We start from the raw sequence: 11,239 nt of genomic DNA, 5'->3' as shown, positions 1-11,239 counted from the left end.
AAATGTTCACAATAATTGCCTAAGCTAGATATGAAACAAATAGTTCATAAAAAAAAAAAAAAGGTCGTTGTGCGTTTTCGGGATGATAGCCGAAATACACTTACAAAAGTAGGTCAGCCGTCAATTCTTTATGGCCATATCAACGTAGATCAATAAAATCATTTATGGTTTTGATAAAAGATTAATTAAAAATTAATTATTTTTTTGGTCTTGGATTCTCGGTAACAAAAGCAAAGGTTGTTTTTGGTTGCCACAACAAACAAGACAGAGGTTGTTGACTTTTGTTGTTAAACATGGCACAAGTGAACAATAACAATAGATTATTGTTTTTGAAAAGAATAATGATGCGTTAATTTTATTGTATAAAATAAAATTAAAGAAAATGGTTTTCATTGATGACTATGAACAAACGCAAACAAAGTGTTTGTGGTATTTGGTGATTAAAAAAAAAAAAAAAGTGCATCTAAAGCTTCTACTGAAAATAATATGCATCTAAAGCTTCTACTGAAAATTAATGTGCAAGGTACAACGTATAACTATATGGTCAAATTCATTTGAGCCTTCGGAGTCACAAGTATATGATGTATATATATATATTACTCAATTAACAAAATAGTAAATCTAAATTAATTCATATGAATAGTAAAACGAAATTAATTAATTTACTATTCACATAAAAAAGCGCATATGATAAAAGGCGCATCGCATATGATAAGCGCATATGATTAAAAGCGCATATGGTGAAAAACACAGCGCATATGATTAAAAGCGTATATGGTGAAAAGGATATATGATAAAAAAAACACATATGGTGATTTATAAAAAAAAAAAAAAAAAAAAAAAAACACATATGGTGATTAATGGAAAGCACATATGGTGATTAATGAAAAGTATATTGTGAAAAAGAATCACAAATATTTCTTGAAAGAATTCAAGGTAAGATATATGAACCAATTCATCCATCATGTGAACCATTTTGATATTTCATGGTTCTAATAGACGCATCTAGCGGATGGTCTCATATTTGTATGTTATCAAGCCGTAATATGGCATTTGCAAAGTTTCTTGCACAAATTATTAAATTGAGAACACATTATTCTGATTACACCATTAAAAGGATGAGACTTGATAATGCTGGTGAGTTAACATCTCAAGCATTTAATGATCATTATATATCTACAGGGATTGTTGTTGAACATCCAGTTGCTCATGTGCATACACAAAATTGGTTTAGCTGAATCAATAGATAAACGCTTACAGCTAATAACTAGACAATTGATAATGAGTACAAATCTCTCAATATTTATATGTGGACATGTAAATTTACATGCTGCGACATTAATTCGCATTATACCATGTGGAAGTCGTAAATATTTTCACTTAATACTTGATTTTGGCCAAGAGCCAAATATTTTCTACCTTAAAACATTGGTTGTGCAGTGTATGTTCCAATTGTATCACCACAACACAATAAAATGGTTCTTCAAAGAAAGATGATAATATATTTTGGATATAAAACATCTTCAATCATAAGATATATTGAACCCATGATGGGTGATATTTTTACAGCACGTTTTGCTGATTGTCATTTTAATAAAACATTGTTCCCTATATTAGGGGGAGAAATAAAAATAAAAAATAAAATGATGCTTCATGATGTGAACATCAATTAAGGTATATTGAACTCGCACAAAAGAATGTGAAACGAAAGTTCAAAAATAATGCATATGCAAGAACTTGCAAATTAATTACTTTATGCATTTACAGATATAAAAAAAGTGACTAAATCATATATACCAGCGATAAATGTTCCAGCTCGAACTGAAATTCCAAAAGCTGGCAATAATGTCACTGTTGAGTCTTTGCCACGCATCAAACGTGGAAGATCAATTGGTTCTGAAGATAAAAATCCTCGAAAAAGAAAATCAGCTGATAATGAGGTAAGAGAAAGTGTTCAAGAAGAACCACAAATCAATATTCCTTCTGCAGAGGATATTGATAAATGTAAATACTAAAATTGCGATAAATTATGCAATATTATGGAACCGAAATGAAACTAAAATCTCTATGAGATATTTTCATATAATGTTACAATGACATCATGAATAAAGATGATGATCTGGAACTAAAATCTGTCATTGAATATACAAAATGGACATGATTGAGCTCAATGGAAAGGAGCAATAAGAGCTGAATTAGAATCGCTCGATAAAAGAAAAGTTTTCGGATCAATCGTTATCACTTTTAAAGATGTGAAACGTATGGGATACAAATGAATTTTTATCCGAAAAGAAATGTGCAAATGAAGTTACAAGGCAAAACTAAACTTGTAACTCAATATTTCCCACAAAGACCAGAAATGAATTAGGAGGAAAAATTATCCTCCTGTAATGGATACAATTACTTATTAGATACTTAATCAACCTGGTAGTTATTTAAATGCATCTCATGAATGTTGTTACTACTTATTTGTATGGATCACTTAATAGTGATATATATGAATATACCTAAAGGGTTAAGGTATCATAAGCATCTAATGTAAAACCCAAGGGAATATATTCCATTAAATCACAAAGATTTCTAAGTGGGTTTATACAAACGGAACGTATGTGGTATAACCGATTAAATGACTACTTGATAAAAAAAAGGGTATAAATATAAACTTATTTTGCACGTATGTTTTATAAAAACAATGTTCGGATATGAGATCGTAGTTGTTTATGTCAATGTTCTTAACATCATATGAACAAATAAAGAGATCTATGAAATCATTCAACTTCTAAAGAATTATTTTGAAATGAAAGATCTTGAAAAAACCAAGTATTACCTTGGATTGAAAATTGAGCATATGCCTAATGGTTTACTTGTACATCAAACAACTTATACCGAAAAGATTTTAAAACATTTTTTTTAAAGACAAACTCATTGTTGTTAGATCACTCAATATTGACACTGATCTATTTCATCCCTGCGAAGATCATGAAAATTTTAACAGATCGGAAGTTCTATATTTTAGTGCAATTGAGGTTCTTATGTATCTTATAGATTATACAAGATCTGACATTTCTTTTGCAGTTAATTTGTTGACAAGGTTCAGCTCAGCCCCTACCAAAAGACATTGGAATGGGATCAAACAAATAGTTTGATACCTTCGGGGAACTACTGATTTATAATTATTTTATTCTAACAACTCGAAACAAGATTTGTTTGGTTATACAGATGCAGATTATTTATCTGATCTACATAAAGCTAAATCTCAAACTGGATATGTATTCCTTAATGGAGGCACCGCAATATCATGACGTTCTCAAAACAAACACTTGTTGCAACATCATCAAATCATGCCGAAGTGATTGCATTACATGAAGCTACTCGGGAATGATTTTAGTTAAGATCAATGACACAAATCATTATTGATTCTTGTGGACTAGAACGCTATAAAAGACTAACAACTATCTTCACCAACAACTATATATGAAGATAATGCAGCTTGCATAATACAAATGAAAGAAGAGTATCAAAAGTGACTGAACAAAATATAAATACTGACGAGGCGCCAAAGCCATAGACGGTCTTAACGGTCATAAGTTTGATGGAAAAGAATGGTATGTTGGTAAGACTCAGAAAAGACTACAAAGGAATATGAATTGAAACAAGGGTTTGAGCAAACCATGAAGGAGACTGTAGACAAATCACAAGGGCTAAACTTGTACATAAAAGATTTAGATGATACAGTTTCAGATGAAAACCTCAGATTCTTCTCATATACTCAAGATCTCGTAAAAGAAAACCAGATTAAAATGAGATACGTTCAATCAACAACTCTGCTGATCTTTATACCAAAGCACTGCCAACTGCTATTTTCAGAACACACGTTCATAATATTGGCATGAGACATGTTCAGAAGATGTAACAACTCAGGCGTTGCCTATTTGAGGGGGAGTCAACTCTATGCTGCACTCTTTTTCCCTTAGCTAAAGTTTTATCCCAATGGGTTTTCTTTAGCAAGGTTTTTAACGAGGCAGTAATAGTTATTCTCTAATAAAATTGTCATCCAAGGGGGAGTGTTATAAAATATCTAGATTGTGTTATAAAATATCTAGATTGGATGTTAATTTTATTATTATTATATTTCTTGCATAGTAATATTTTATACTATAAATAGACATGTATGATAACCATTTAAGGTGTACCATTTCTCTTGAAATATCAATATCAATATTTATTCTCTCCTTCTTCTCTCTTTTTCTCTCTTTGTTCTTATAACCATTAAAGGTAGTTATAAGCCTACTGAATTATAACAAAAATAAAATTTTTTTGTGCCCATACTTTATTCACGTAGGACAGGACAAAATGATAGTAAAAAGTAAGGAGGAAGACATGAAACTACAAAAAAGCTACATGTCACAGGGCCGCCCCAAGTGGATTTCGAAAATTCAGTAGAATTTTTTTTTTTTGAATTTTTTTTTTTAATTTTACCCCAAACCCAAGAGACATTTCCGCCAAATTCAAAAGTCATTTGCTCCAACCCAAAATCTATTTGCCCCCAAATTTAAAATCCAATCAATTATGTTTTTGGCCAACTCCAAAAGCCTTGATGATCCATTAAAAATTGGGCCGTAAATCCTAATAAAAAAAAAAACCAATACCGTCACTCCCCTTTCCCTCCCAAACCATCGATCCCATAACCCTCTCTGCTCCCTGACTTCCTGTACGTACGAAAAAATAAAAAGAAGAAAAGCCCATCGCTAATTCGCTAGTCGCTACTGCTTGTCTGCTACTCTGCTTCCACTCCTTCCTTCCAGCTTTCTGTTTATGATTTTGTTTAAGGTAACAAATTGTGTAAAATTCCCTGAATCAAATTTAGGGTTTAAATGTTTAATGTTCATAATTTTGTATGTTGTTGAATTTCTGTTGTAAATTGTAATTGTGTAATTGTTTTGAGTAATTGTAATTGTAACTTTGTAAGGTTATGAGTAACAAATACAGAATCTGTTGTAAACAATACAATCTTCTTGAGTAATTGTTTTAAGTTCCTGACTTCTTGAGTAATCTCATGTGATGTAATTATATTGCTACTCACTAATTTGATTTGACTTCCTGATTTAATTATATTGTTGTTGATTTGAGTTCCTGACTCAGTAACACACATACACATTATGTATATCTAATATTCTCGTATTAAATTCTCATATTAAGTTCGTTTTTATATTAATTTACCCTAGCTTTAATGAATCCCGTTTTCAGTTCATCGTTCTTAACTTCTTATTGTTGTACTGAGGAACAATTTGAATTAGAATAGACGCTGAGCTGATTGATATTGCATAGTGGACACGAATATGCAGGTGTAAGACTGCTTTCTGTTTTAGCGTAATTTGTAAGTTTGTTCGTAGATGGCTGTGTGTGTAGTTATTTGTATTTATGATAATTTTAATTTAATGTATCAATTTTTTTTCCAGAGTTTGAGATAAGGTGATTATTATTGGACTTCTATTATGATTATGATCACTGATAATAAGGGAGGAACAATGTTTGGTTCTAGTAACAGTAAGTTGTTTTCGCTTTTTTCTTAATGCTATATGACTTGATGTTTATATGCATATTCGTATATGTATTTATGTATTTACTTTTATTGAATAATAAAAAATGTTTGTTGTGGAACTCTCATACGTTATGAATTTATATTAAATAAAGATAAATTTTCACTCCTCGTCCTCGATGTTTACATCAAAATTGACTCCTCGTCTTTTTCTCATTTTTATGCATTCCTTGTCCTTCCGTCAATATATTAGGGACGAGGAACATAGAGTACTATCTTGTTTTAAATGTATGCAAGTATTTAATCAAAAATTCATAAATTCATTGTAAAGATGTATTATCTTGTCACTTGAAGCTTTGTAGTAATAATGGTACTTGGCTTCAATAAATTTACGTTTGATTGTGCTGTGGTCGATGCCTGATTCTTGGAACATTCATTTATCCCTTTTTGTTTGTATGGTCAGCATCTAAACTAAACTAACCAATTGTTTCTGATTACATGTAACAGCATTCGGGCAGTCATCCAATAGCGCGTTTGGGTCTGCCTCAGTTTCTGGTCAGACCGATAATGCAAATAACAATCTATTTGCTCAAAAGCCATTTGGTAGCACATCTCCCTTTGGTCCTCAAACAGATGGTTCTATTTTTTGTGGTGTATTTGGCACCCAGGCTTCTTCACCAATAGGATCCTCAACAATTTTTGGTACATCATCAGCGCCTGCTTTTGGGAGTACAATGCCTTCGTTTGGAGATTCATCAGGCCCTGCCTTTAGTGCTTCATCTTCATCTTTTAGTGGTAAGCACATCTATGAATGTTTATAGGTCTAAATCTCAAACATTGTCCTCAATGTAGCTTTGATTTGGTCATTAATAACAATACTGATTATGTGAAAAATATATGAGCAATGTTGCACATATGATTGGATGAAAACTAGTTACGATGCAGTTATTTTGAAAAATGCAGGTTGTTAGTAATATAATTAGGTCTTGACTACTGTCATACCAGTTTCAAATTTGCTCTGCTTGTAATAGTAATATCTGAGCTAGGTTGCACCTATGATTTCGTCATTAATAACATCTTTTTACTCATTGTATCCACTACACATCTTGAGTAGTGTCAAACCAGTTTCATATATGCTCTGCTTGTAATAGTGGCATCTACGTTTATTATGCATTTTATTTGTTAGTCTTGTTATTGTCATTTATGAGTTATTTCAACATTGTTCTCTTTACAGGTTCGGCTATAATTCAGCAAAAGCCTGCTTTTGGTGGCTTGGGATCCACAACACTAGCATTTGGCTCTTCAAACACTACTACACCTGGTGACTCAAGTACACTAGCATTTGGCTCTTCAAGCACTCTTGCATCTAATGCCTCAAGTACACCAATATTGGGCTCTTCTAAGTACTCATGCATTAGGTGCCTCAAGTACACAAATATTAGGCTCTTTAAGTACCCTTGGTGCCTCAAGTACACAAATATTAGGCTCTTCAAGTACCCATGCATCTCGTACCTCAAGTACACCAATATTGGGCTCTTCAAATACCCCTACATCCGGAGCCTCAAGTACGCCAATATTGGGCTCTTCAAGTACTCATGCATTAGGTGCCTCAAGTACACCAATATTGAGCTCTTTAAGTACCCTTGGTGCCTCAAGTACACAAATATTAGGCTCTTCAAGTACCCATGCATCTCGTACCTCAAGTACACCAATATTGGGCTCTTCAAGTATTGCATTTGGCTCTTCGAGCACTTCTGCATCAGGTCCTTCAAGTACACTAGCATTTGACTCTTCAAGCACTCCATCTAGTGCCTCAAGTACACCATCATTTGGTTCTTTAAGCTCTCCCACATCAGGTGCGTGGAACGCACCATCATTTAGCACTTCAAGCGCTCCCGCATCAGGTGCCTGGAGGACACCATCATTTGGCTCTTCAAGCGCTCCCGCATCACATGCCTGGAGTACACCATCATTTGGCTCTTCAAGCGCTCCCGCATCAGGTGCCTGGAGGACACCATCATATGGCTCTTCAAGCGCTTCCGCATCAGGTGGCTGGAGTACACCATCATTTGGCTCTTCAAGCGCTCCCGCATCAGGTGCTTGGAGTACACCATCATTTGGCTCTTCAAGCGCTCCCGCATCAGGTGCCTGGAGTACACCATCATTTGGCTCTTCAAGCGCTCCCGCATCAGGTGGCTGGAGTACACCATCATTTGGCTCTTCAAGCGCTCCCGCATCAGGTGCTTGGAGTACACCATCATTTGGCTCTTCAAGCGCTCCCGCATCAGGTGCCTGGAGGACACCATCATATGGCTCTTCAAGCGCTCCCGCATCAGGTGCCTAGAGGACACCATCATATGGCTCTTCAAGCGCTTCCGCATCAGGTGGCTGGAGTACATCATCATTTGGCTCTTCAAGCGCTGCCGCATCAGGTGCTTGGAGTACACCATCATTTGGCTCTTCAAGCGCTCCCGCATCAGGTGGCTGGAGTACACCATCATTTGGCTCTTCAAGCGCTTCCGCATCAGGTGGCTGGAGTACACCATCATTTGGCTCTTCAAGCGCTTCCGCATCAGGTGGCTGGAGTACACCATCATTTGGCTCTTCAAGCGCTCCCGCTTCAGGTGGCTGGAGTACACCATCATTTGGCTCTTCAAGCGCTCCCGCATCAGGTGGCTGGAGTACACCATCATTTGGCTCTTCAAGCGCTCCCGCATCAGGTGCCCGGAGAACACAATCATATGGCTCTTCAAGCGCTTCCGCATCAGGTGCCCGGAGGACACCATCATTTGGCTCTTCAAGCGCTCCCGCATCAGATGTCTGGAGTACACCATCATTTGGCTCTTCAAGCGCTCCCGCATCACGTGCGTGGAGTACACCATCATATGGCTCTTCAAGCGCTGCCGCATCAGGTGCCTGGAGGACACCATCCTATGGCTCTTCAAGCGCTCCTGCATCAGGTGCCTGGAGTACACCATCATTTGGCTCTGCAAGCGCTGCCGCATCAGGTGCCTGGAGGACACCATCATATGGCTCTTCAAGCGCTGCCGCATCAGGTGCCTGGAGGACACCATCCTCTGGCTCTTCAAGCGCTCCCGCATCAGGTGCCTGGAGTACACCATCATTTGGCTCTTCAAGCGTTCCCGCATCACGTGCGTGGAGTACACCATCATTTGGCTCTTCAAGCGCTCCCGCATCAGGTGCCTGGAGTACACCATCATTTGGCTCTTCAAGCGCTCCCGCATCACGTTCGTGGAGTACACCATCATATGGCTCTTCAAGCGCTGCCGCATTAGGTTCCTGGAGGACACCATCCTATGGCTCTTCAAGCGCTCCTGCATCAGGTGCCTGGAGTACACCATCATTTGGCTCTTCAAGCGCTCCCGCATCACGTGCCTGGAGTACATCATCATATGGCTCTGCAAGCGCTCCCGCATCAGGTGCCTGGAGGACACCATCATATGGCTCTTCAAGCGCTGCAGCATCAGGTGCCTGGAGGACACCATCCTATGGCTCTTCAAGCGCTCCCGCATCAGGTGCCTGGAGTACACCATCATTTGGCTCTTCAAGCGTTCCCGCATCACGTGCGTGGAGTACACCATCATTTGTCTCTTCAAGCGCTCCCGCATCAGGTGCCTGGAGAACACCATCATATGGCTCTTCAAGCGCTTCCGCATCAAGTGGCTGGAGTACACCATCATTTGGCTCTTCAAGCGCTCCCGCATCACGTGCGTGGAGTACCCCATCATTTGGCTCTGCAAGCGCTCCCGCATCACGTGAGTGGAGTACACCATCATTTGGCTCTTCAAGCGCTCCCGAATCAGGTGGCTGGAGAACACCATCATTTGGCTCTTCAAGCGCTCCCGCATCAGGTGCAAGCCTGCTTTCTGTTTTAGCGTAATTTGTAAGTTTGTTCATAGATGGCTGTGTGTGTAGTTATTTGTATTTATGATAATTTTTAATTTAATGTATCAATTTTTTTCAGAGTTTGAGATAAGGTGATTGTTATTGGACTTCTATTATGATCACTGATAATAAGGAAGGAACAATGTTTGGTTCTAGTAACCGTAAGTTGTTTTCGCTCTTTTCTTTATTGCTATATGACTTGATGTTTATATGCATATTCGTATTGTTATGTATTTATGTATTTACTTTTATAATTTATTGAATAAAAATGTTGGTTTTGGAACTTTCATACGTAATGAATTTTACATAAATAAAACTGGCAGTGGAGTACTACCTTGTTTTAAAACTCTTTAGTATGCAAATATTTAATCAAAACTTCATGAATTCATCATAAAGTTGTATTATCTTGTCACTTGAAGATTTGAAGTAATAATGTGACTTGGGTTTATTAAATTTATGTTTGATTGTGCTGTGGTGGATGCCTGATTTTTTTGGAACATTCATTTATCCCTTTTTGTTTATGTGGTCAGCGACTAAAATAAACTAAAGTAGTTGTTTCTGATTGCGTGTAACAGCATTCGGGCAGTCATCCAATAGCGCGCTTGAGTCGCCATCAGTTTTTGGTGAGACCAATAATGCAAATAACACTCCATTTGCTCAAAAACCATTTGGTAGCACATTTCCCTTTGGTCCTCAAACAGATGGTTCTATTTTTTTGTGGCACTTCTACTGGTGTATTTGGTAACCAGTCTTCGTTACCAATAGGATCCTCAACAGTTTTTGGTGCATCATCAGCGCCTGCTTTTGGGACTACAATGCCTTTTTTTGGAGCTTCATTAGGCCCTGCGTTTGGTGCTTCATCTTCTTTGTTTAGTGGTAGGCACAACTATGAACGTTTTGTAGGTTTAAATCTCAAAATTTTGCTCAACGTAGCTTTGATTTGGTCATTAATAACAATACTGGCTATGTTAATAATATATGAGCTATGTTGCACATATGATTTGTTGTAGCTAGTTAAGATGGAGTTATTTTGAAAAATGCAGATTAATAACAATACTGGTTATGTGAATAATATATGATCTATGTTGCACATATGATGTGATGTAGCTAGTTAAATTTACCAATTAACTAATAGACAAAAGTTATGAATAGTACTCAGGGGCATTTATGACTTTTCACCCTTTTTTTTTTATATATAATTTTACCTAAATTTCATTTTACCAACAAAGTCCCGCATACTTTTTTGAACAATTTAAATCGACCCCCAAACAGGGGGTAAAGTGTCAAATAATCATTTTCATAAAAAATCTTAAATAAACTCCACTCAAATATTCAACGGGTCATATCTTCTCGCTCGCAACGAGTTAAATTTTTCCGACACCATTGTTAAACTCGAAATAATTTTAGGAACACAATGTCACTAGCTATAGGCAAAACGGGCGCTTTTTAAAAAACGTTAAATATTTGGGGTACTTTTCATACACGTTGATTTTGCGTTAAATTTTTTAAAGTCGACAATTCCATAGCGAAACGCGGAGATGCACATATATTGTTAATTTAAAATAACATTTAAATCTCTCAAGGGTTATACCTTTTAGTTCGACTCGAGTTGCGGTTCAACGACATCATCGTTAGTCACAAAATAATTTTACTAAACGCAATAAAATACATTGAAAACCGAACCCCCGGCGCGAAGCGAGAGTTCGATAACTAGTTGAAGCTATTTCGAACAATTGAGGTTGCTAGTAATAACATTAGGTCATGACTACTGTCATACCAGTTTCATATATGTTC

At 36.7% G+C, this 11,239-nt stretch overlaps 1 pseudogene; it reads left to right on the top strand.

The window, feature by feature from the left end:
• Positions 1 to 4,683: 4,683 nt before the first annotated feature.
• On the top strand, positions 4,684 to 10,489 carry LOC139898580 (uncharacterized; annotated as a pseudogene).
• The last annotated feature ends 750 nt before the right edge of the window (positions 10,490 to 11,239 follow it).

Source organism: Rutidosis leptorrhynchoides, chromosome 3 (genome assembly GCF_046630445.1).
Source record: "Rutidosis leptorrhynchoides isolate AG116_Rl617_1_P2 chromosome 3, CSIRO_AGI_Rlap_v1, whole genome shotgun sequence".
Taxonomy (NCBI): Eukaryota; Viridiplantae; Streptophyta; class Magnoliopsida; order Asterales; family Asteraceae; genus Rutidosis; species Rutidosis leptorrhynchoides.
The sequence above is the reverse complement of the archived record's forward strand: the minus strand, read 5'-3'. Positions and strand labels throughout refer to the sequence as shown.